We start from the raw sequence: 27,277 nt of genomic DNA on the forward strand, positions 1-27,277 counted from the left end.
TGAGTTGGAAAATTAATGAAGAGCAACTTTATTAACAGTGCATTTATTTTAAATTGCATGAATGAGCAGGGGAGGGAGAACTCTAGTTCAGTCCAACGCCACAGAAACTCTGACTATCAAAGTAGGACATTGAGCTAAAAGCATTACATCATCCCAATTTATTCTCATTGGCTGGTCAGAGCTCAAGGGCTGGACACAGTTACTAACACCTTGTCAATAAAGAAGCCTTACATCTGCCTAAAGAAGTTTCCATAATTGTCAGCTACACCACAAATGAACTGAAAACATACCCAGCTTCTGTTCACACCTGAGCCTGTCTGAGAACAGTACACAGTTATTCTACATGGCTTTTGAGTCAATTGTATGGTTAATTTTTGATACTACACATAATTTTGTTAAATTGAAGTTACATAAAAAACTAGTAGTTGATCTTTCTCTTTGAAGACAATGAGTTCATTTCTGTCACTGTGTTAATGAGTTCATAATCAAAGACAATCAGATTAATGCACAGGTCTAAGGTACTGAGGTGATTTTTCATTGTCTTTATCGAGGAAGAACATAGAGCTGGTATGATTTTGGTGCATTTGACATGAAGCTCGACTCAGGAGTTATATCAATGTCTTTGGGGTCAACGACAGGTTTCAAGGTAAAGTTCTGCAAAATCATGGTCAGTACCAAGAAGAACTCCATCCGAGCCAGACCCTCTCCCACGCAAATCCGTTTCCCTGCAATGAAAAAGGAATTTTGAGTTGATGCTGGAGATCTTTCTTTGCAGCACATTTTAAATATGGTATAAAGTATCAGAGGGATAGCCGTGTTAGTCTGGATCTGTAAAAAGTGACAAAGAGTCCTGTGGCATCTTATAGACTAACAGACGTATTGGAGCATAAGTTTTCATGGGTGAATACTCACTTCGTCAGTAGTATGCCACAGGACTCTGTTGCGTTTTAAATACGGTTATTATGGAAGCAAAATGTGAGGATTAAAGTTAGATGCACAGAGTGATTCAGGACAAGTGCATGGAGGATAATGGCTGTTTCTCAGAGTTCAGTAAGGTATGAAAGTGTATGGGGGGTTTAAGAAGCCACTCACACATAATTTGAAGAATTGAGTTCCTTATATTGCCATTTTAAAGGCAGTTTGGAGTGAAGGGTGGGAAGATGTGGGGGGCACGAAGATGTGGGGTTTGAGGAATAGGTTATCCACATTCCAAACGAGCTACCTAGTTTTCTGCGGGAGTGACATGATGGTGATTGAGTAGAAGGGGAGAAGTAACAATTAGAAAGGTGTAGGTGTCCTGAGTAGCAGGATGGAGGAAGAAGGCTGAAAGGCACTGTTAACAGCGTGGCAGAGAGACTCAGTTACTTGGAGTCAAGTAGAGAAGTTAAGTAGTCCCTGGATGACATCAAAAAGGCTGAGGTATTTAATGCCCCTTCTGCTTCAGTCTTCACTGGAAAGGTGACAGGTGATCAGATACCCAACACAATTAATATTAACAACAAGGGGAAAGAAACACACTCCAAAATAGGGGGAGAACAGGTTAAAGAATATTTAGATAAGTTAGACATATTCAAGTCAGCAGAGGCCAATGAACTTAAGGAACTAGCTGAAACAATCTCAGAACTGTTAGCAATTATCTTCAAGAACTCATGGAGGATGGGTGAGGTCCCAGAAGACTGGAATGGAAAAACATAGTATCTATCTTTAACAAGGGGAACAAAGAGGACCTGGGGAATTGTCAACCAGTCAGCCTGGAAAGATACTGGAACAAATTATTAAACAATCAATTGGTAAGTACCTAGAAGATAATAGGGTTATGAGGAATAGCCAGCATGGATTTGTCAAGAGCAAATCATGCCAAACCAACCAGATTTCCTTCTTTAACAGGGTTACTGACCTAGAGAACAGAGAGGAAGCAGTACATGTGATATATCTTGGTTTTAATATGGCTTTTGACACAGACCCACATGACATTCTCATTAGCGAACTAGAGAAATGTGGTCAATATGAGGTCACCTTACTATAAGGTGGGTTCAGAACTGGTTGAAAAAAACGTACTCAGAGAGTAGGTATCAATGGTTTGCTTTCAGACTGCGAGGGTGTATATAATGGGGTCCAGGAAGGGCTTTTCTTGTGTCCAGTACTAGTCAATATTTTCATTAATAACTTGGATAATGGACTGGAGAGTATGCTTATAATATATGGACATTTATAATACACAACTATAAAATGGGGAATAGCTGGCTAAGCAATAGTACTGCTGAAAAGCATCCAGGGAGTTATGGTGGTTCACAAATTGAATATAAAAGTCAACCGTGTGATGCAGCTGCAAAAAAGGCTAATAACATTCTGGGGTCTATTAACAGGAGTATCATATATAAGAAACGGAGGCAATTATCCCACTCTGATCAGCACTGGTGAGGTCTCAGCTGGAGTACCCTGTCCAGTTCTGAGCACCACACTTTAGGAAAGATGTGGATAAATTAGAGAGTGTCCTGAAGAGAGCAACAAAAATGATCAAAGATTTAGAAAACCTGACCTCCGAGGAAAGGTTAACAAAACTGAGCATGTTTAGTCTTGATAAAAGCAGATTGAGGGGGGAACCTGATAATAGTTTTCAAATATGTGAAGGGCTGTTAGAAAAAGAACAGGGATCAACTGTTCTCCATGTCCACTGAAGGTAGGACAAGAAGTAAGGGGCTTAATCTGCAGCAAGGGACATTTAGGTTAGACATTAGGAAAACTTTTTTAACGATATGGATAGTCAAACTATGGAACAGGCGTCCAAGGGAGGTTGTGGACTCCCCATCAATGGAGGGTTTTAAGAACAGGCTGGACAAACATCTGTCACAGATGGTCTAGATTTACGTGTCCCTGCATCAGCACAGGGGGGCTGGACTTGATGACCTGTCAAGGTCCCTTCCAACTCTGCATTTCTAGGATCTCTCTCCAGATGACTATGCAGTTGGCTGTGTCTTACTGTATGTTTGGTACTCCCTTCAATTTTAGTGTTATCTGCACATTTGGTCATGGATTAATTTATACCCAACAGACACCACACAAAGCAAGACACAAAGTTGCCAGGCAGAGCGAAGAGAAAGGAGTGTGTAGTTAGTGAAAAAAAACTCATTTCAGACCAAGGAACAGAAAGTCTTTAAAGACTGATAGATGCTTTGCTAGCATGAGAGACTCTGCTTCATAGGCCACCTGAAAACCCTCTGCACTAAATAGTCTGAGAGCCACTAAGAAGTTCAAGGCAAAGCCAGAAGACAGTCTAGGATCTGAAATAAAAACGGCTTATTTTACCTGCAGAAAAAGGCACGAAGTAGTCACTCTTCTTAAAGGCACCATTTTCATCCAAGAAATGTCCCGGGTTAAATTGCTCTGGGTTTGGAAATTCCCTGCTGTCATATAGAACTGACTTCAGTGCAGGGAATATTGTTGTCCCCTGAATTAGCAAATGCAGAAGAAAAGAGTTAAAGTGGATACTATCCAAAAGAGAGAAGCCTCCAAAATTCACTGAGCTGCACTGTGGGATCCATCTTTGTTTTTCTTTATTTCCTTGCATCCCCTGAACCTCATGCTTTCAACCAGAAGCAGAAATATTAAAATTTCATGAGCACAGTTATACCCACTGAACAGCAGTTCACCCTTTGTACTACTAGGATACACTGAGTGACTTTGGGCAAGTCACTTTTGGTGTCAGAGCCCTTGTTGCCCCCCTCTGTAAGATGGGGATAGCGATACTACCTCCTCTTGGTAAAGTGCTTTGAGATACAGGAGGTAAGTATTATTATTCAGCATATCAGACCCAGCAAAATACCCCTGCCAGTGAGAGAGAAGCTACATCAAAGACATTATTTTTGGGAAATCCTATGGCCCATGTTATACAGGTCAGACTAGATGATCACAATCATCCTTTCTGGCCTTGTATCTCTGTCCACTAGTATCTCTGGAGGATGTTAAGCAGAAGCTACTAAAGTTAGATATTTTGAAATCAGCAGGTCCAGGTAACTTACATTCAAGAGTTCTAAAAGAGATGGCCAAGGCACTTGGTGGACCATTAATGTTGATTTTCAATAAGTCTTGGAGCAGTGGGGAAGTTCCAGAAGACTGGAAGAAAGCTAATGCAGTGCCAATTTTTAAAAAGGGTCAATGGGATGAGCTGGTTAATCACTGGCTTATCAGCCTGACATCGATCCCAGACAAGATAATGAAGTAGATATTATGGGACTAGATTAATAAATAACTAAAAGAGGAAAATGTAATTAATGCAAATCAACATGGGGTTATGGAAAATAGATTCTGTCAAACTAACTTGATATCCTTTTTTGATGCGATTACAAGGGTGGTTGATAAGGGGCGTAGTGATGACATACTTAGGCTTCTGTAAGGCATGACTTGGTATCACATGATATTTTGATTAAAAAACAGAATATAAAATTAATATGGCACATATTAAGTGGATTAAAAAATTGGCTAACTGATAGATCTCAAAATTTAATTGTAAATAGGAAATTGTTATTGAGCGGGTCTGTTTTCAGTGGGATCCTGCAGTGACTGGTTCTTGGCCCTATGCTATTTAACATTTTTAACAAGGACGTAGAAGAAAACAGAAAATCATCACTGATAAAGTTTGCAGATGACACAAAACTTGGGGGAGTGGCAAATACTGAAGAGGACAGGTCACTGATTCAGAGCAATCTAGCTTGCTTGGTAAAAAGGACTCAAGCAAACAATAGGCATTTTAATATGATCACAATGGTCCTGTCTAGCATAAGAATCTATTAGTCTATTTAATATAAATCTAAGTCTATTTTTCATTATTTAGTAAACAAAAACCAAGAATTAACTGTGCAAGCTTGGCTCACTATTAAAAATACCGTAACCTCGAAGTGTAGTTTTTGTTTTCTTTTGTATTTGTATTGATTGGCTTGCATTCAGTTCCAGAAATAAGCAAAGGTTGGGAGGGCTCTAATACTTTTTAAACATATTCAGTCATTTTAATTTGCTATGATGTTCTGCTTGTGAACTAACTGTGCCAAGAAATTTCCCCAGGAAAAAAAGCCCTTCGGCCTCAAAAGAAGAGAATGTTTCTGCATACTAGTTTGATACCAAAATCTTAGTGATTACCATTGCTAAATGCATTTTCTATTCCATATCTAAATGCCACAGCTAGAATCTGAAACCCTTTCCTGGAATAAAAGCCCAGTCTGCAGACTGCAAACTGCTGTTCTGCTTCATGCAGAGGCTTAGGCTTGGTCTACACTACCCCCCTAATTTGAACTAAGGTACGCAACTTCAGCTACGTGAATAACGTAGCTGAAGTCGAAGTACCTTAGTTCGAACTTACCTTGGTCCACACTCGGCAGGCAGGCTCCCCCGTCGACTCTGCGGTACTCCTCTCGCCGAGCTGGAGTACCGCAGTCAACGGCGAGCACTTCCGGGTTCGACTTATCGCGTCCAGACTAGACGCGATAAGTCGAACCCAGAAGTTCGATTTCCAGCCGTCGAACTAGCGGGTAAGTGTAGCCAAGGCCTTAGAGGGATTCAGTAACAATTGGTATATTATTGATAAATCAGCAACAAAAAAACACCACACAAAATCTAGTTGAAGCATTTCTATTGCGAATAATTCAAAATTAAGAAGAGAAAAAGGTAAAAGAACTTGACCCTTCACAGACACATTGAGAACTGACCTTGGGAATAACATACTGTTTGAGATGAACTTCTCTAGTCACAGCACGTGGGACACCTAATGGGACAAGAGCGATGAATCTCTGGATTTCATGGACCACAGCATCCGTGTAGGGCATCTGGCTTCGATCCGCCATGCAGGGGCTTCAACTTTGGCCAATCACACGGTCAATCTCTTCGTGAACTTTCTCTGTCATCAGATTAATGAGGCTTAATTATAATGGTAAAGAAGAGGATTCCCATAAATTTGCCCACGATTGTGTCACACTGTCTGCAATTTGGGATTATAACAAACCTGGTCAATTTGGTGTTACAAAAACTTCACTGATCTGGATTGAGAGAGGAATTCAATCACAACGGCCTATTTAGCCTTTGGACCCTTTGCTCAGACAGTCAATATGGGGACAAGTAATGCCCATTGTAATGGTGCTTTTTGGATGAGAACTCCTGCCTGCAGGGAACTGGAGTAGGAAACCCCCCCAACCCTCCCAATACATCTTCAACTCACTTCACATAAACTAATGAACCACCACCATGTTACAATAACATAGGTCACTGCCAGGCCAGGCCAGGCCAGGCTAGGTGTGGCACGTTCTGGTGACTGAAGGGGAGATGTCTATATCCATTTAGCATTCCTCACTTCCCCCCAGGACGTAACATTTTGTGTGTTCAGGGAGGGGAGACTTCTACCTTCTATTTCTGGGTATTTCAGAAGAATCAGGAGTCCATATTTCAGAGTGATGCTGGTTGTCCCTGTTCCACCCACAAATAACTCTATTGTGCTTCGTGCCAAACTTTCCACATTAAATTCTGACTGGACATTCTTTTGCTCCTGAAAAAAGATTTGGTGATTATCTTTGATTCTTGACAGTAAAACTGTAGGATATATTCAGCTATATATTCTTCTACCCAACAGGTGACCCACCTCTGATCATTATAAAAATCCCACAAAAATGGCCCATAGCACCTGACATTACAACTGTATTACTGTGGTGCAATGGGCCTGTTCTGTGCAATAAGCTGATTTTATTTTTTACATGAAGGAGGAGAGCAGAGTTTGACCATTATAATGTATGTTCCTTGGTCAGAGACCATGTCTTCCCTTTGGGCCTTCTCCAGAGCCATGTCCTATGTTATTGCTTAACAAATTAATCCCGATGATACATATAACCTACTCCACAGGAAAGCGGAAGGGCTGCTGCCCTCACATACCTGTTCCAGTTTGACGAGGAAAGCATTGATAAAGTCTTGAGGGTAGTTGGGATCCAGAGACTCTTTGTGCATCTTCACTCTCTCCAGAACAAATCTTCTGAACTCCTGAGCATTTTCAAATATCCTCTGGTGAGGCCCAGGGATGTAAGCCATGAGAGTTGGGAAAAAAGAGTACAGCTATAAAGGATGAAAGAAAAACATAGCTTGATATATCTGGACACAACAATCATAGTGTTCACTCAAATGAGTCAAGTACAGCAGAACAATACAATATTGCTTTGGCACCTTCTTATGAAAATGGATTCAACGGATCATTGCAAACTCCACTAAGTAAGACTATCGAACATACATAAATTCCTCACAAAAACAGTAGTGACATTCAGTTATATCAGCTACGGTATGCTCCATTTTTCCCCCACATAAAACCACCCCCAGTACACACATCCTTTTCTTGGGGGGGTGGGGAGGGGAACCACACTCAAGTGCCCAATCTTAGCTCTGACCACAAATTTTCTTAGGCAACAATAAACCATTATAGACTTTAAAAGGAAAATATACATTAGACTTCCTGAGGTGGCAGTAAAAGGGTCAAATTCTCTCTTGTGGTGTAACTCCCTTTATTTTGACCGAGTTATGCCAATAAAGAGTTTGGCCCTTCATTGTGCAACTAGCGAGGTTTTCAGGAATGGGGGTGTGTCTGGTGGCTGGCTGTGAGCTGGAAGTGAAAGGAAGTTTGCTTTGGAGGTGAGAAATATGTTCACATTCACTATCATGTTGCTTATGTGATAAGGCATGTGACATGTCATTGGTGTGGATGTTAATATTTTAACTGGCAACTTCCTTGATTTTTACCAATAATGTTGATAGTGAATATCCATAAGCAAACTTAATTCTGGGCTAAAGAAGTGTTTTGTGTGGGAATTTAAACAAGACTTAGAAACAAGTTTGAGGCTGGGTTTGGTAGTAGCTGCAGCCTAATGAAGAGAATAAGACCATTATGGGAATCTGAAATAACATTTGTTTAAGGAAAATTAATAGTTAAAGGAAGAAATCTCTGTTCCCTCCCCCAGTACAAATGAGGAGAATAGAATAAACCCCTGAACATACCGCTGTCCAAGGAGCGTGCTGGAGCTTGCCATTTTCCTGTACAAGACTAATTAAAGTAACAAACTTCTTATCTTCATAGTCAAACCGGTCCCCAAAGACGATGGAGCAGATGACATTGGAGAGTGCGTGGGTGAGGAAGATGGTGGGGTCAAAGGGCCGCCCTGGAGCAAAACAAAACTATGAAGAGTCAGTTTTAATTCAGTGTCTTCACTGTCAACATCAGAGTCACTGGCAGCACGGGGATGTTGTGGATCTCCCACCCCAGAGCAAGGTGGGGCTGACAGCAATATTCCCTGGGGAGAGTGGGTTAGGGCTGTCCCAATCCCCACTTTTACCTCTCATATGCTAAATTAAACAAACACCACTTTTTCTGCTGGCAATCAGTTTTCACTCTGCTCTGCTGCTTGGCACACTCTGGTCTGACCAGGGGCCATCATTTTATGGTATTGCCACCCTTACTTCTGCACTGCTGCCTGTAGATCTGGGCCCTCAGTCAGCAGCCGCTACTCTCCAGCTGCCCAGCTCTGAAGGCAGCAGCGCAGAAGTAAGGATGGCATGGTATGGTGCTGCCACTCTTACTATTTTGCTGCTGCTGGCGGGAAGCTGCTTTCAAAGCTGAACTCCTGGCCAACAACCGCTGCTCTCCAGCCACCCAGCTAAGAAGGCAGCGCAGAAGTAAGGGTGGCAATATGGTGACCCCCCTAAAATAACCTTGCAACCCCCCTGCAACTCCCTTTTGGGTCAGGGCCCCCAATTTGAGAAACGCTGGCCTCCCCTGTGAAATCTGTAGAGTAAAAGCACATAAAAGGCCAGATTTCAGGGGGGGGAGACCAGATTTCACAGAGGGAGACCAGATTTCACGGTCCATGACGGGTTTTTCATGGCCGTGAATTTGGTAGGTCCCTAATCATCACTAACTCCTAGAGCACAGCAATCTCCCCTTGGCACTGCCAGCCCTGGCCGTGCAGCGTAAATACACAGTTGTTGTGCTAGGGAAGGAATAAAGGGCTCCCAGCACAACAGCAGGGGGGATGGGTCTGCTTTCTGTCTTCGGTGTGCACTAAGCAGGCCCCACAGCTCAGCTAATGCAGCTAGAGAGGCTGAATTTCCCACTGGCTCACGAGTGACATCTTAGCTTCTGTTTCAGGTTCTTCCTTCCTCATAAGCACAAGGAACACACGGGGCTGGTTACTGAGAGCTAATCTCGGGCTGCAGCATCAGAGGGACCAGCACAACATTCCTGGGAATTATGGGCAAGAGTTCACCCCTCTGACCTGAGACCACAGTGCTCATGGGGAACATCCAGAAGCAGCATTTTCTTCATGCACCAGACTCCTGCTCGTGTCTCTCACCCTTCGATTTTCTTTGACTCATTCCGAACAGCAATAGCTGTCCCTTGGCTCAGGGTGCACAAGTAGCAGCAGCAGCAGCACTAATGTGGTACCAGGGTGGGGAAGGGTCTCAGTGCATTCTCCTCTCCCACTTACAATTCACCAGATGGGCAGAGGCAACATCAGTTTGGCCCTTAATGTTGCATTAAATATTGCAAGAGGCAGGTGATCTTATGGTTCAGTTCCCCATCTCTAAAATATCAGGGAAAATCATTCATTTCTTCCACTGTTTTCATTCATGTCTATTTAAGTTGTACGCTGCTCGGGGCAGGAATTGTCTCAAACCATTTGTTCCAACAGTCCATATGCAAATGAGCCCCAACATCAGCTGGGACTGTTAGATGTTACTGGAATATAAATAATAATTTAGGAGTGTAACTGGCACTGACACAGAAGAGCTCTGATATTTCACATATCTTGGCAGCATCCCACGTACAACAGGTGAAACAGACAAAGACATTAAAGCCAGACTAGCAAAAGCCAGACATGCCCTTGCAACTCTAAATATGATCTGGAGAAATACAAATCTTACCTTCCCAAACCAACTTCAAATATTTAGCACCATTGTAAAGTCAGTCTTACTACATTGTGCTGAAACTTGGAAATGTGTTGAGACTTTATATCTATACTCCAAGTTCTTATAAACAGCTGCCTTAGACAAATGCACAATATCAGATGGGTAGGGAAAAAAAACAAAGGAAGATGAAACAAAAACTGATGAGACAGGAAATTCTGGAACAAAAATGGAGATGGCTAGAACATACATGGACAAAAGACTTGAATCACATAATAAGACAGAGTTGGACTGGAACTCCCATGGCAAGAAGCAATAAGGTAGACCATGAGGAACATGAAATGCACAATAGAAGCAGAATTGTTAGTTATCAAATTGAGGTTGAAAGAACCTAAGACTGCATTCCTATGGAGCCCATCACTATAGAACAGTGGTTCTCAACTTGTTATCTGGGCTGCAGGGGCCAGGTGGCAGGGAAGCGGCAGCACGGACCTGACCCCGACCCCGGATCCCTGCCATGCGGGGCCAGCCGCCTGCCTGCCCCGGACCCCGTGGGACTGGCCGGTTGCCCTGACCCCGGACTCTCGCTGTGTGGCTTCCCCGGACCCCAGAGCTTGCAGGGCCAGGCAGCTGCCCCTGACCCTGCTGGGCTGGCCAGGAGCCCCAGACCACCAAAACCCATGCCGGCAGCCCTGACCCCAATGCGCTGGCTGACGGGGCAACCCGGACCCCTCCGCTGGGCAGCCAGGAACCCGGGGGACCTGGTACACAGGCCGACCTTTAGCAGACAGCTGAGCTGGGCTGCAGCTGTGTGCTAATTGGGCCGAATGTGGCTCGCGCGCCACGGGTTGAGAACCACTGCTATAGAAGGTAGGTGCCAAACATGCATCAGACGTCTACAGGGCCGGCTCCAGGCACCAGCTTAACAAGCAGGTGCTTGGGGCGGCCAAGGGAGAGGGGCGGCACCTGCAGCAATTCGGGGGTGGCAGGTTCCTCACTCCCTCTAGGAGCAAAGGACCTGCCGCTGAACTGCCCCCGATCACGCCTTTTTTTTGCTTGCTTGGGGCTGGCCCTGGACGTCTAGCAGAGAAAAAAAAATAAGAAGCAAACTGTAGACATAGGTGTCTTTTTAACCCAGCACACTGGAACTAACCCACTCTAATATGGCTCACTGTGTTAGTGTCTACACACTCTAAACAAATATCTTCCATTTACTCATGGATCACAGATCACAGGGGAGAAAATGTGAGAAAGAAACAGCCAGAAATGGTCATCTCTGGAATGTTTCGCACATCCTTTCCCATTACATTAACACAGGTTGTTATATGTGCAGTTAATGGCTTGAGTTATAAGACCAAACAATTAATATAATGAAAAACAGAAAGACAAGAGTCTTTGACTCCTCAATTTCCAACGGACATGAAACAATCCCCACCGTGTGTGTTTCTGAGCCTTTCCATCAGAAAACAAGTTTCCTCCTGGATACGTTCCTCAATGCTTTTCTTCCCCATCCCAAAATTTCTCAGATTAGTGAGGGCAAATCGACGGAGCTGCTTCCACTGCTCCCCATTGCTGAAAATAATACCTGGAAATGGGAAGAGAACAGGAATGAAAGGAGGGAGGGCCAGACTCAGTTTGCCTATTTGAAAAAATACCCAAACATTTGTGAGTCAAAGGTTCAGCTTCAACTTAAACGATATTGTGCCTATTTTCTACTTGGGAGACGACATTACCGCTACATTGCAATTACTGTTCACAGCATTGCTGTTGCCATGTTGGACTCTGGATATGGCAGAGACAAGGTAGGTGAGGTAATATGTTTTATTGGATCCACTTAGGTTGGTGGAAGGGACAAGCTTTTGAGCTGCACCAAATTCTTACTCAGGTCTGCAACAGTTAATTAGCGCGTGCAAGCTAAAAACAAGGTGGGACAGACTGCAAAAGAGGTTCACTCTCAAAGAAACACTGTTTTACAATATTTATTAGGCCTGGTCTACACTGGGGGTGGGGGGAGAAATCGATCTAAGTTACGCAACTTCAGCTAGACTAGACACGATAAATCGATCCCCGCTGGATCGATCGCTGCCCGCCGATCTGGCCGGTAGTGAAGACATACCCTCACACACCCTGCTGACTACTAACCCTCCATTATTCCACCACTGCAGAAGTTTTAATTGGCCATTATAGGCCACTTCATTTTCAGTGGTTTCCTACAGTGTGCCCAAGTTACAAGCCTCTGAAAAAAAATCACATTTCACACATGCTCAGTAGAGACTTTAGAATTTAGCAGCTAAAATCTCCAAAGGTTCTGTCTTCACTAGGCATGCACCAGCACCTCACTGATCCTGGTGCCTGTCCACATGCAAGATGACAAGCTACTGCTGCTCTCAGTTACTCCATTAAGTCAGATGTCTGTGCAGTTGCATAGGGAATCTTAATTCTAGCATTTCCTAACTTCTGAGTGCTTGACTTTACAACCTCAATAACGTTCCTTTCAAGTGTTTTTTCCCTGTGTAATCAAATAACTATACTGATGGTTCACTTCATGCAGAAATAAGATAAAAGGACTTCTTGGCGCTTCCATATTTATTTCTTCCTCACTACTAAAGAATCTTAAAAACTGAGACACCTAAGTAAAACAATAATACAAATAATCCTTCACTACTTATGGGATAGACCTAGTTAGTGAGGACAGGAGAGGAAGAGGATAGAAATTCATGGTTTGTTCTGACTCTCTTGGCCTCTCCAGCCCTGCTCTCCTGGCTGTATTCTGGGACTACTAAAGTAGATTGGCCTGGCCATTACCTGTCATAAACCTGTAGGAACGTGCTCGTAACCATTCATGTCAGTGAACCAGTGGTGTTACCCAGGGTTTTCAGAACCCAAAACTTAACTGTTTCACTGCAGGCAGTGTCAGGAATAAATCAATGAGAACACAGCAATTCCATCTGATAAATTATGGATATAAGAATGCTCTTATCTAAATCTATGATTTATTAGATATTAAGCACACACAGACATAAGCAATAGGTTTGGAACATCCCAGATATAGTTACCCACAATCTGAGATGATTTTGAGTAATCATCAACCAGACTTCCAGGGGCCGTCTTTCCATCCAGCTGATAGGGAGTTTAGATGTCAACTCCTTTCCCAAAGAAAAGCTCCCACGAACTGATCTGAGGTATTTACTTTTACCAAATCTTTTATAGCTAACTCTAACAAAGCACATAACCTATAGTAACTCCTAGTGGGTCAGCATAAAAACATCTGCTGGGTCCTCAGTTCTTCTAATTTCAACAAACTACTCATTAGCTCAAAACATTTCTGGTATTTCTAGCCATAACAACAATATGTCCAGGGCACCTAAAATCAAGGTCGCTATTCACTCACTTTCCTCCATAACTTTCTATCCCATCCTCCCATTCTGATTAACAAACTGCAAGTATGCAGATGTCTGACCTTGTCTCACAAAGGCCTAAGATTATTCCTAGCTATGTGATATTTGGTTTTCAACTGGCAGTGGCTGAACATACAAAATGGCTGACTGCTGGACTGTCAAGTTCTGGGGTACACACATGAATGTCAAATTCTGGGCAAGAGTGGCACAATAGGGAAGAGGCTCTTTCCTGAAACCAAGACTATTTATCCAATTTTTATTACTGTATGAATGAAACTCCAGCTGTTTCCCTTTTGTCTTTGCAATTGTGTTCTCCTCTATATGCTGAAGTTACTTGAAAGGTACCTCTTCCCTTGGCGGATTTTTCAAATATCGGCATACTTCCTCTTCCACTGAACTTGTCCCCGAGACCGATCAGAGCTTCCTTCACAATCTCATGTCCATACAGCACCACAACCCGTTCTGAGCCTAAGTATATTGTGAAAATTGGGCCATACTTTGCACTGAGCTGTAAAAGTTTAACACAAAAGACCAGTAAGTTTTAACTTAGATCCACTTGATTACAAATAAGAATGTGTGTAGATCAGATTACAAACTGATGAAAGTGTTCTCATGCTAATACTAGGTAAGTTAAGTTTTAGTACTGATCATTGTCCAGACTTGGCTATTTCAGCCCAGATCCTCCAAGGTACAGTATTTAGGAGCCTAACTCCATTGATTTCTATGAGAGTTAGGCACTGACATATCTTGGAGGATCTGGGACTTCCTGACTTTTCAGTGCTTCACTTTAACTTAATACATTTTTAACATTTTCCCCTAGATATGTTTATGACTTCCCAAGATAACTGTAAAACACAGATTGAATTATTTCATTATTGGAGCAGACTACATTAATATGGGGCCTTTCAATGGTGATCTTGAGAGATATGTAAAAATGACACTTCTAACTCCACAGAAATGCTGCCTGTATTTATTCAGTCATGTCAGCTGATTTTATGATGACAGGACAGAGTTTCCCTTCGTTTTACTCTTGTCAACCCTGCAGAGCCAAAGACAGAGAAAAGTGAGATTCTGTTTCCCCTTTTACATCACCAGCAGAATTACTGTTCAATTTCCAATTGATTACACCTGTGCAAATCAACAAACACATCTGTATCTCAGGGCATGATAAGAAGAGAATGAAGATGAACAGCTGTGACTGGGGGCAACATTTGTCCTGTACAACCCTCATTATTTGTGATGATTTGCGAGAAGGAAAGAATCCAACCTGTCTGTCCAATTCCAGGTTGTGTTTGCAGAGCTGGCTAAATGCCAGAACATGCAGCACTACAACGTCATTTCTGCAAACTGAGCTGCAGTTTCTGCCTTATCATCATTTTGTGATGCAGGCAAATATCATTAGAGCAATTTTACAGATGGGGAAATTAAGGCAGAGGGAGATTAAGTGAGGTGCCCAAAAGCACACCTGGAGTCTGTAGCAGTGATAGGTACAGACCCCAAGGCTCATGATTGCCATTTCCTTACATAACCCACTAGAGCGCTGTCCCCACCCTGTGATCACTTGTACCCATTGCATTGCATTGTACCCATTAAGATCCCCTCTAATATGAGCAGTATATTATCCTGAACAGTTTACATCTAGCCTCCAAGATTGATTGTTTAGTGAAATAATAAGTCAGAAATTTGAGCTGAGGTGGAATTGCCACCAGCTAGGCTTGAGCCAGGCTCTGCTTAATGTCCACCTACAACCCAACAACTGGTACCGAGAAAACACCCTTACCTCATCTATATGTTGGGGCAAGTTCTTCATATTCAGCTGCAGCATGTTCCCTATGATGGGAAAAGCAACAGGCCCAGGAGACAGCTTCCCACTTCCAGAAATCTTTCTCCATGCCGAAAGGAAAAGAAGGGAAGAGACACAAATCACCAGGAAAACAGTTGTTGCTCCCAGAGGTTCCATTGCAGAGTGCAGCAATTATTCTGGATTCTGGCAGGATAAAAGAAAAGAAAAGTGGATCCTCGCTTTTTATATTGTATACAGCAAAAGTGGGTGCAAGCAATTAGCCAATAGGAACTGTCAGTTCCTCTGAGTTAACAAGATAAACTCTGGACTAACAAAAGTGACCGGAGTCATCACACTTGGAAGGGACTCCTTTGAATATATCATCTCTATTTGCTCGTGTGCTCACTGACAGAGAATGAAAATTAATCGTAAACTGAATCTCTGTAAAACTGCTCAAACTATCATGAAATTGTTGCCAGCACAGAGTGCCCGAGGCAAAGCAACAGCGGGGTTCGTTGCCCGGTGTGCGTCGCGCCAATAAACACACCAGGGGGAGAAGCAAACAAAGTTTATTTGGGATCCCAAAGCGGTGCTAGGAGACAGGCACGTCTCAGATCAAGCACAGTAACAGGAACAGTTTTTCTTCTTTTATACATTTTGCGGTTAAGCCTCAACTCCCCCCCATTCCTCCCTCTACCCCTCCCGTCCCTGGTAATAGTTACTAAGTGTAAGGGGACTGTTGCCCCCTTACTAACACTCAGTGGGGTGTTTGGGTTGCTAGCTCCCAGCACTAAAAGGGGAAGGGTCGATGGCAAATCAGGAGCCTGAGACTGACAGTCCCCAGGAACAATGGGGAGAGGCCAATGCTCCAGATCAGCCTGATTGACAGGGCGGGCAGGCTAATCAGGGAGTCAGGAGGCCAGAGGGGGTCCCGTCCTCCGTGTGAGCTGGAATTGCCTGGGTCAGACAGAGTGGGGCCGAGCTAAGGAGAGAGCAAGGGCCTGCGCTAAGTGGCTGGAAGCAGAGCTGCAGCCCCAAAGCCAGAGCACAGCCCAGAGAGAGCAGAGCTGCCCTAGGAGCAGAGCTGCAGCAACCGGAGCCAGAGAGGCCAGACAAGCAGCCAGGAAGCAGGTCAGAGCTGGGAGCAGAGTCACAGAAGCAGCCTGCAGAGCAGACCTGTCCTGGGGGCAGAGCTGCAGTAACCAGAGCCAGAGGGGCCAGAGAAGCAGCCCAGGGAGCTGAAGGCAGAGCAGCAGCAGCAGCAGCCGCGCTGAGGCCGAGTGGAGCTGGGGCTGGAGCTGGAGCCGGGGCTGGAGCAGTCTGGAGCTGGGTGCGGTGAGCAGCTGGGGAGAGTGAGGGGGATCCTGGGCAGTGGGCCCAGCACAGGGAGACGCCTCAGCCAAGAGGCTCTGCAGGCCAGACTTGGAGGGGAGATCATAACCCCGACTGGGCAGAGGTGACGCTGGGAAAAAGGGTCCTGCCACCTAGAGCCTGAGAGCGTGTGGCCACCACCAGAGCAAGTGTCCAACCCGCAGCGTCTCTGCAGCACAGCCAGGGCCTGAGAAGGAGCCTGGAACCTACAAGGAACAGACTGTGACCTGCCCTGACATTCCAGAGACACTGTTTGTGATGTTCCCTGCCACAGAGCAGGGTGATGTGTTTTCCTTTAACCTTTCCCATTTTTCCTTATTCTTTTTTAAAATTAATTGTTAATTAAACAACTTGTATTTGCTTTAAATTGTATGAAATGATCAGTGGGTCAGGGAGGTGCCCAGTGCAGAGAGAGTACCCCGGAGTGGGGACACCCTAGCCCCTGTCCTGGGTGACCACCGCAGGGTTGGGGGTCGAGCCCCCCAGGAATCCTGGGCCCAGCCTTGTCGGGGTTTACGAGGACTCTGCCAGACAGGAGAGTGGAAGGGGAGTCCTCAAGGGCAGGGAGGCCTCTGGGTAAAGGAAGTGGAAGCGAGGACTCGGATCCTTTCGCTAGCCCACTTCACCGGGGTAGTGCAGAAGCCAGGAAAGTTCCCCACAATAGCGGGACCATTCCCCCACTTACATAATTGGTGTCACGAACAGGATCCTATCCACAGGGTCCATCCCATTGGTTTTCTGGTTAAGTTCTAGTAGCATGGCCCGGGCCTAGTTGAGCACCCTACCATGGCTGGAATTGAAGAACTACGAACCCAGTTTGCTGAACTTCAGCGCAGATTATCAGACCAAGCGGAGGCATTACAGCAAGCTAGAACTGAACAGAGAGAAGTCTTATCGCTGGCCAAGGCAGTAATAGACCAACAAACAGCAGAAGCTAAGAAATCCCCTACTATTTATGTCCCACGGGAGCGGAAGGTCACGGAGTTTGGTGGCTTCCCGACTAGACCAGGAGACATTACAGTAGAGGAGTGGGTCAAGTCTGTGAAGGCGGCTCTGCGTGTGCTAAGAGTACCTGAAGAAGATCATGTGGACTTCATAGAGGAGCACCTCAAGCGCCAAGCCAAGGCCACAGTAAAGTTCATGGCAGTGGCAGACAAGAAAGATGTGGAAAAGATATTTGAACTCCTCCTAAAAGTGTATGGCGACAAGGTACCTATTGGAACCCGACTAAAGGAGTTTTTTGAGAGAAAGCAGGAGCCTGGTGAAACTGTCCGGGCATACGCATATGACCTCCAGGAGAGAATGAGCAAAGTGGAGCAGCGAGACCCTCAGCAAGTTCCAGACCCAGATATGGTTCTGAAAGAACAGTTGGTGCTGGGGCTCCGTGATGACTCCCTCCGACGTGAAATGAAAAGGAGGTTTAAAGAAGAGCCCAGTAAGAAGTTCCATGAACTCATGCAGGCTGCCATTATGTGGTCAGAAGAAGAGGAAGTTCTTGTGGCAGAGGCGGCCAAGCCTAATCCCCATACACGAAGTGGGGGCCTAGTGAATGCGGCTGCTGGGGAAAAGGTCCTGCCCCAAACAGCGCTAACATTGGAAAGCTTAAGTGAAGCTGTCCAAAAACTGGCGGTCCAACAGGGGGAGATGCTGAAAGTGATGACTGAGTTGATGAAAGAAAAAAATCCCATTAGTATGCCAAAGTATCCAAGGGCACCGGGATCCCGAAGAGCCCCACTGAAGGACGAGCTGGGAAGATACATTTGTTACACTTGTGAAAGGCCAGGACATACTAGCCGAGAATGTCCACTGAGAAGGAGAACAGAGTCCCAGGCACTCGAAACCAATGGGGCACCAGGAGCAAGTGGTCCCTCTACAGTAGAAGGCCAAGCAGTGGCAGAAGGATTCCTAGGCCTGTCCTTCGTGGAAAATCCCTCTGCATACAGTGTTGAGAGGAACATGGGCAGTGCCAGCATATCTAGCGACTTCTGTAAGCGAGCATTTGGAGACTGTCTAACTGCTGAAGTATGTATAGCAGGGGTGAAGACCAGATGTTTGTTAAATACTGGCTCAGAAGTCACCACCATTACTGAGTCTCATTTTCAAAAATATCTGAAGGACAAGGACCTGACCATGCACAGCACACGGTTTGTACGTCTAACAGCTGTTAATGGATTGGCAATCCCAGTGGTGGGGTGCCTTGAAGCAGACATAGAGTATATGGGCCAGACATTGCCAGGAAAATGCATCTTCATCCTGAAAGACAAAGCCTCAAAAGGGAGCCATATAGGAGAAGGAGTCCCAGGGATTCTAGGGATGAGCATCATTAGTGAGCTGAAGGAGCTACTCTTACCAGGAAAAGGGACCAGGAGGATGAACTGTCACGAGCACTCTATGAAGAATGCTGTGCTGAGTAAAGTACTGGCTCGAGAGGAGAGGCAGAGTCTTTCCCTGGGCCCCACAAGGCATATGGGAAATGGTAAAGTGGGCAGAGAACGGAAGACCATTATTCCTCCTTGGAGAGGGAACATCCTTGACGAACACAGCTGTGTACCAGGAAATGAGCTGCAGGTGACAAGGGAGAAGGGAGGATGAGTTACCTTTCTTCAAGAAAGATGTGATGGGAGACTGCCAGTTCCAGTTCAAGCGGCATGTCAAGGGCTGATTCCTGCACATGTGGCTAACATAAGGGCGTTGCTAGAGAAGCATCAAGAAGTCTTTTCTAAGAATGAGATGACCAATTATGATGACCAGGTCAAAGGTCACCATGACAGGCTGAAGACAGCCTGGAAAGTTGCTCTCAGTACAACTAAAGACAGAGCCCAAAGTAGGAAAAGGACTTAGTCCAGTGGGGCTCTCATCAGATCTGGTGACTGTGTACCAGTTCGTAGCCGTAGACGCCGGAGATGTAATAAAATACAGGACAAATGGAAACCAAATCCCTCCACTGTGGTCACCCACAACAATCCCGAACTGCCAGTGTACGCTAACCAGCCTGAACGAGGAGGTCCTGGGATAGTAGTACATAGGGACCAGTTGAAACATTGTACTCTTAGTCCAGACAGGGACCATACGAGGCGTAGATTAGCACGCCCTGAGGAGGCTGAAACCAATTGGGAAATGGTTCTAGTCCCACAAACCGAATACCGAGGGGGACAGAGTGGGGCAAACCCAAACCCTAACAAGAATGGCCAGATCTTTCAAACTGACCCAGTATTACCCGAGGATAGGAAAATAGAAAATATGGGTAACGAACCGCCAGTCTTAAGAAGGTCCCAGAGGGCTAATAAGGGCATACTTCCTGTTAGACTTAAAGATAATTATGTTATTGGTTCTATGTAGTGTTTTAATGAATATTGTTATGTATGGTATTAAGAAGTAGATGTGGAATCTTAAATATGTTAAATGTTCTTTTGATAATTGCTAATGGGTTGTTGATATACAATGATATGGGTATATGTTGTTACCATGGGGCCCGGATGTACCGGTGTGAATATTGTGGATGTGGCAGTATTTTAGCAAGGGGGAATGTAAGGGGACTGTTGCCCCCTTACTAACATTCAGTGGGGGTGTTTTGGTTGGCTAGCTCCCAGCACTAAAAGGGGAAGGGTCGATGGCAAATCAGGAGCCTGAGACTGACAGTCCCCAGGAACAATGGGGAGAGGCCAATGCTCCAGATCAGCCTGATTGACAGGGCGGGCAGGCTAATCAGGGAGTCAGGAGGCCAGAGGGGGACCCGTCCTCCGTGTGAGCTGGAATTGCCTGGGTCAGACAGAGTGGGGCCGAGCTAAGGAGAGAGCAAGGGCCTGCGCTAAGTGGCTGGAAGCAGAGCTGCAGCCCCAAAGCCAGAGCACAGCCCAGAGAGAGCAGAGCTGCCCTGGGAGCAGAGCTGCGGCAACCGGAGCCAGAGAGGCCAGACAAGCAGCCAGGAAGCAGGTCAGAGCTGGGAGCAGAGTCACAGAAGCAGCCTGCAGAGCAGACCTGTGCTGGGGGCAGAGTTGTAGTAACCAGAGCCAGAGAGGCCAGAGAAGCAGCCCAGGGAGCTGAAGGCAGAGCAGCAGCAGCAGCAGCCGCCCTGAGGCCGAGTGGAGCTGGGACTGGAGCTGAAACTGGAGCTGGAGTCGGGGCTGGAGCAGTCCAGAGCTGGGTGCGGTGAGCAGCTGGGGAGAGTGAGGGGGATCCTGGGCAGTGGGCCCAGCACAGGGAGACACCTCAGCCAAGAGGCTCTGCAGGCCAGACTTGGAGGGGGGATCATAACCCCAACCGGGCGGGGGCGACGCTGGGAAAAAGGGTCCTGCCACCTAGAGCCTGAGAGCGTGTGGCCACCACCAGAGCAAGTGTCCAACCCGCAGCGTCTCTGCAGCACAGCCAGGGCCTGAGAAGGAGCCTGGAACCTACAAGGAACAGACTGTGACCTGCCCTGACATTCCAGAGACACTGTTTGTGATGTTCCCTGCCACAGAGCGGGGTGATGTGTTTTCCTTTAACCTTTCCCATTTTTCCTTATTCTTTTTTAAAATTAATTGTTAATTAAACAACTTGTATTTGCTTTAAATTGTATGAAATGATCAGTGGGTCAGGGAGGTGCCCAGTGCAGAGAGAGTACCCCGGAGTGGGGACACCCTAGCCCCTGTCCTGGGTGACCACCGCAGGGTTGGGGGTCGAGCCCCCCAGGAATCCTGGGCCCAGCCTTGTCGGGGTTTACGAGGACTCTGCCAGACAGGAGAGTGGAAGGGGAGTCCTCAAGGGCAGGGAGGCCTCTGGGTAAAGGAAGTGGGAGCGAGGACTCAGATCCTTTCGCTAGGCCACTTCACCGGGGTAGTGCAGAAGCCAGGAAAGTTCCCCACAATAGCGGGACCATTCCCCCGCTTACATAAGCAAATAACGATTACATTTAAGCAGTTAAATCATTCTTGGCAGCTATAAGCCTAGCTTGTTAGTAACTTCTTTAAACCGTTATCTTGTCCTTTTTCCCTTCAGCCAGAAACATGCAGGCCTCGTTATTACCACTTGAGCAGGGGGTTGCACACAGATAACTGGTTGCTTACATATTCCAATTGCACCTGGCTTTTGAGGTTGATTAGAGTTTAAACATGGAAGGATAGAGTTTGGTTCACTTAGGCCTAGTGCAGGAAGGCTTCATTGACACTTAGTGGCCTTCCACCCTCCCAAGTTACCTAGGGTGAGGCCTAGTGATGTCAACAACTCCCTCCTTTGAGAATACTCAACAAGCCTTTGGCTGAGTTTTCTCATATTCTGTGGACAAGATATGATTAAGTGCTATGAAGCTGGGGTTTTCAATGAGAGGGTATGCCAGGATTTTTGAGGAGTGGGGGGGCACAAAGCTTACGGAGGAGCATGACCAGGCACAGTACCACACCTGTGAGGAGGAGACGCACAAGGCCACCCCCCAGTCCTCCTAGGTCAGGCAACCAACTTCAAAGGGAATCGAAAACTGTGGGCCTTCCACTGCTTGAAAGCCTGTTTGGCCGACAGGACGTGCTTGTTAATGTCCTGTGAGTTTTCCGGGACATAAGTACAACATTCATTCCCAATAAGGGCACACAACCCGCCCTGGGAGGCTAAAACATAATTTAAGGCACATACACATTGCCATTATACGGTACATTAGTCTTATTATTTAATGTATGCCATATACACTCTTTTAGTAAAATAACTTTATTACAGAGCTTTGGAGCAACAAACCAGGACAAGCACATCCACTTTTGAGGAGTTCACTTGGTACAACCTTTGGTGTTGAATAGCTTTTCTCCCTTTCCAGCCCTTTGGCTAGAAATTTGAGGTAGCCAGAAGGATCCCATGGGCAATATGGGGAGTGGGTTAACCTTCCATGTCCTTGCTTTCAAAGACTGTTGGTATGCAAATTTTAACAACAATTCTGGCCACAAGACAAACACCACAAGACAGGACATAGAACACAAAAATAATTCCTATTGTGCCAGTAAATGCATGGTACGTTGAATGCTATTTAGCTGGCATCCGTTTTCTCTGATGATCTGAAGGACAAAAGAACAGAGGTCTACCCTTTCTGGGCAGTTAGTCATTGCTTAAAATATTTCCTTTATATAGACATACTTTTGTTGATTTTAGGCAAAACAGAAGAATTACCCCATATTTTCTTGTATTTGTTTCATAGGCAGCCCAGGTTTTAGTGGCTTCTACCTTATTAGTTAGAAAATTGCATTAATACAGATGCTTTCTGGCTTGCTTCCAGATCCAAAGCTATTCACAGCTTAAAGATTTTTACTTAAGAAGGGACACAATTAACTTTCCCAGACTTTTGATTGCCTTTTACTTCTAACTTTTGCTTTCAAACACACAGTGATCTGAAAAAGACAACACAACCTATATTGGTAGGTTTGCATTTCTTTTACCTCTACTACAATATACATTGCATGTGTTCTGGGGAAAATGCACATTCTTTTTACAATTTAATTTTCACAACACTAGCCACATTAATTTTTACACAAGGTGTAACTGTTTCTTTTGTGCTTACAAAATTTTCATGCACCCCTAGTAAGACAGTTTGACCACAGAGCCAGAGGCACTGTTCTTTTTTTTTACCAGATCTTTTATTTGCTATTTTGTTACCCAAAAACAAATTTAAATTTTTTATTCTTTTGGCTTTGACTACCCTGCTGCAGCCACAACCTTTGGTTTTTATTTAAAACATTTTAAATTTTTTAAAGCATTAAGTCACCTTAAGGATTAAAGGCTAAATACCATATTAAACAACACTAGTTTCCTGTGTATGGCAAAAGTATTTTTGGTTTTTGCAACTTTAAACAATACCAATTCATTTTAGACTTATAAAACACAGATCCCACAAAAACCAATAATCCATTTGTCCCGGTGCCTGGTTTTTCAGTACCAGGCGCAAGGGAGTTAAGTAAGTTGGAATGTCAAAAGATTCGGATTTGGGCCAATTAGTGCCCAGGGCTGGCCAATCCTGGGTGCAAAGCTGCAACAGGCGTCTCTTTGACATTCTTTTCTGAACACCGGGTAACGGCCATTTACTTAACATATAATTCAAAGGGCTATTCTTAGAGGGTTTTTTTTTTTTTTTTGAGACCCACCCATTCCCCTTCTGACACTTAAACTGAGAATTAGACAGAAAGGTGGAAGGAATTACGGTCTAATCCAGAAATTTTTGCTTACCCCGACTGTTACAGGGGACAGGACAGAAGAATTTTAATTCGACCTTAGGGCTTTCTTGCACGCTGTGGCTTTCACGCCGAGGAATTATGAATGAGAAGCTTTGTTCCGCCCACACACCTAACACCCAAGCGTACAAGACAGAAATTTATTAACCGGTTAACCAGAACAGAACCAGAACCAGAGTTAGATAGTGTTTTCTTATTCTATTAGGGCTTACCTTATTGGAGCACGAACCCCAGGGGCTGTGGTGAAGTGAGGAAAAGGGGCTAAAGCACCCCGTTGGCTCCGTTCCTAGTTCGCCACAGCTGTCCGGAGTTCAATGTTCGAGCTAGGAGGGTCCCATCTGGGGTGCCAGAAACTGTTACCGAAATGTTGGGTCCGCCTAGCTGAGAGCCAACAACAGCCAGACAGGGATAAGGAAAAGGTTGCTTTATTTTGCAGAAGAAAGGAGAGCTTTGCACCTTGGTACAAAAACTTTAACTCGTACAAAAGCCAAAGATTGTTTATACACTTAAACACAGGCCCTGTTTGTGTGAACAGAACCTGTACTTTTGCTATTTGGTTAGTGAAAACCACTTTGGGACCAGCTCCAACTACCTCAAGGCCTTGAAAGGGAAGACAGTTGAAAAGTTCAGGCTACAGTGTACTTGAGGTGTTTGCTTTCCCCTAATGGCCGCTGGCTGCCATAACGGCTGCTAGCTGTTAAGGGGGGGAGGGGAGTTGCTGCTGACTGTTACATCACCAATGCCTTACACAGAGGCAAAATCAAACCCCTATTCCTATTCACTGCTTCCCTGCTTATACTCTGGAGGACCACACAAGGTCTTTATGCCATAGAGTAACACTGGGAGCTTATGTTGAGTGGTCTGTCCACCAGGGCTGGCCTTACCATGAAGCAAACTGAGGACCCACTTGAGCAGTAGCCTGAAGGACTTCCTACTACTCCATAGGCCACAGCAAGTGAAAAACTTCATGTTCCCCAAAGAAAATGAAAATAGAAGTTTCCATCCAACACATTACTGGCGTGAAATCCCCAATGGTGACAAAGTAGAGAGGCCATGGCTCATGTACTCAAAAACCCAGAATGCTGCATACTGGTTTTGTTGCAAACTCTTCCAGTCTAATGTTCCAGCCACATTGGGTTCTACAGGAACAAAGGACTGGAAAAATCTGGCTAGAAATCTGGCATGCCATGAGAAGGCAGCAAATCACCAAAGAGCATTGCATAGGTGGAAAGAGCTTGAGATGAGACTAAGGTTAAAGGCCACCATAGATGATCAGCATCAAGAGAAGACTGCAGCAGAGTCTCTTTACTGGCAAAATGTTCTGAAAAGGCTCATTGCCATTGTGAGAATGTTTACTACCCAAACCTAGCACTTCAGATCAGCTGTATGTGCCAAACAATGGAAACTTCCTTAAAATTGTGGAACTGATGGCTGAGTTTGATGCTGTACTCCAGGAGCATCTAAGAAGAGTCACCACCCAAGAAATGTACACACACCATTACCTTGGAAAAACAATTCAAAATGAGATCATACAGTTACTGGCCACAAAAGTCAAACAGAAGATTGTGGCAGATCTGAAGTCAGCAAGATATTACTCTACTATTCTGGACTGCACACCTGACATCAGCCATACGGAACAAATGACTTTAATGGTGCGTTTTGTAACAACAACAGAACCTAGTGAAAATGTCCCTGCAATGGTGACTGTCTGAGAGCATTTTCTAGAATTTATTGATATTGATGATACTACAGGAGCTGGTATGACAAATGTGCTTCTTAAAAAGCTGGAAGATATGGGAATTGCGATAGCTGACATGAGAGGTCAGCGCTACGATAATGGTGCCAACATGAGAGGAAAGAACAGAGGAGTGCAGACACGGATCCGAGAGTTAAACCCTTGAGCTTTTTTTGTCCCATGCAGTTCTCATTCATTGAACTTGGTGATCAGTGATGCAGTATCAGTCTCTAGTGAGGCTGCTGAATTTTTTTAATGTAATTCAAAGCATCTATGTATTTTTCTCTGCATCAACTCATCGATGGCAAATTTTTAAGCAACATCTGGGAACATCCGCTCTGACACTGAAACCACTGAGTGCCACACAATGGGAAAGTTGAGTGAAGGCAATAAAGCCTATCAAACACCAAATTGGGAAGATAGATGATGCCATAGTTGCCATTATGGAGGATAATGCTATGACAGGAACTGTTCATGGGAGAACAGTGGCAAAGGGAAATGGAATCACCAGAAACATACATAACTTCACATTTCTGTGTGGCCTAGTGTTGTGGCATGACATACTGTTTGAAATAATGTTGTAAGCAAGAGACTCCAAGGTGTTGACCTTGGTATATCTGGAGCAATGGAACAACTGGACAAAGCAAAGTCAAACCTACAGTCTTACCGGTCAGATGAGGGATTTCAAAACGTTCTGAAGACTGCACAGAAGTTGGCAGAGGAACTTCACACTGAAGCTATTTTCCAACCCATTCAAGAATACAAGAGTCACTGAAGAAGACATTTTGATTACGAGGTACGGGATAATCCCATAAGCGACCCCAAACAACAATTCAAAGTTGAATTCTTTAACTAGGTGCTAGATTGTGCAATACAGTCAGTGGAAGAATGTTTCATGCAGCTCAAGGAACATAGCAGTATATTTGGGATGTTGTATGATATTCCAAAACTCATCACTATACCTAAAGTAGACCTACACCAGCAATGCAGGGCACTAGAGACAGTGTTGACACATGATGACATGTGCGATATTGATGCGAATGATTTAGGTGATGAACTGAAAGCCCTTTCAAGATTCATTTCAGCAGGATCAATTCCAAAGACTGTTCTGGAATATATGTGCACAAATAAGATGACCACCCTCTTTTCAAATGCTTTTGTTGCTCTGCACATACTTCTAACACTTCCTGTAACAATTGCCAGTGGAGAACGCAGCTTCTCTAAGCTGAAGTTAATAAAAACACATCTACGCTCCACAATGACACAGGACAGGCTGGTCGGCCTTGCAACCATCTCAATAGAGCATGAGCTGGCCCAGACTGTGGACCTTCAGTAGGAAGAAGTTCAAATATTTGCAACCAAGAAGGCACGGAAAGCACCACTTTGTATTCAAACAGATAAAAATGCCAGTGTTTACTATGCACACAAGAAAAGTTACATTTGCTGTTCAGGTGTTTGAAAGTTAAGTGTTATTTAAAATTTTTGAATAAGGCATTTTAAGTTGTTAGTTCTCCTTTATTGGGGTAGGTAGCAGAGCAGTACCATGAGAGGAGTAGAACAGGAAGAAGGCAGAATTGAGACCTTTCAATGTTTTGGCCCAAGCGAGGGGGCATGGGGGCGTCATTTGAGCTCCCCGCCTCAAGTGCCAAAATGTTGTGCGCCAGCCCTGCTGTCCACTGTGACTTTTCACACTACCTGCTTTCCAGGACACTATCCCCCGTTCTGCTGCCCACCTACCAGCGCCATTGGACAATCAGAGTCACAGGTGAGAGTATGAAGAGACGGGACTTGCTCTCAGAAACCCCCCTGTATCCCACAGGGCAAGCAGTAGCCAAGGAGGGCAGAGTCCACCAGCAGGCTGGACCAAACGCCCCAGAGGGGGTAGGGT

General features: G+C 45.0%; 1 pseudogene; it reads right to left on the reverse strand.

Annotated features, from left to right (window-relative positions):
- Window positions 1–24,100, reverse strand: LOC101943633 (cytochrome P450 2H2-like; annotated as a pseudogene).
- Between the last annotated feature and the right edge of the window lie 3,177 nt (window positions 24,101–27,277).

This window comes from Chrysemys picta, chromosome 7 (assembly GCF_011386835.1).
Source record: "Chrysemys picta bellii isolate R12L10 chromosome 7, ASM1138683v2, whole genome shotgun sequence".
Taxonomy (NCBI): Eukaryota; Metazoa; Chordata; order Testudines; family Emydidae; genus Chrysemys; species Chrysemys picta.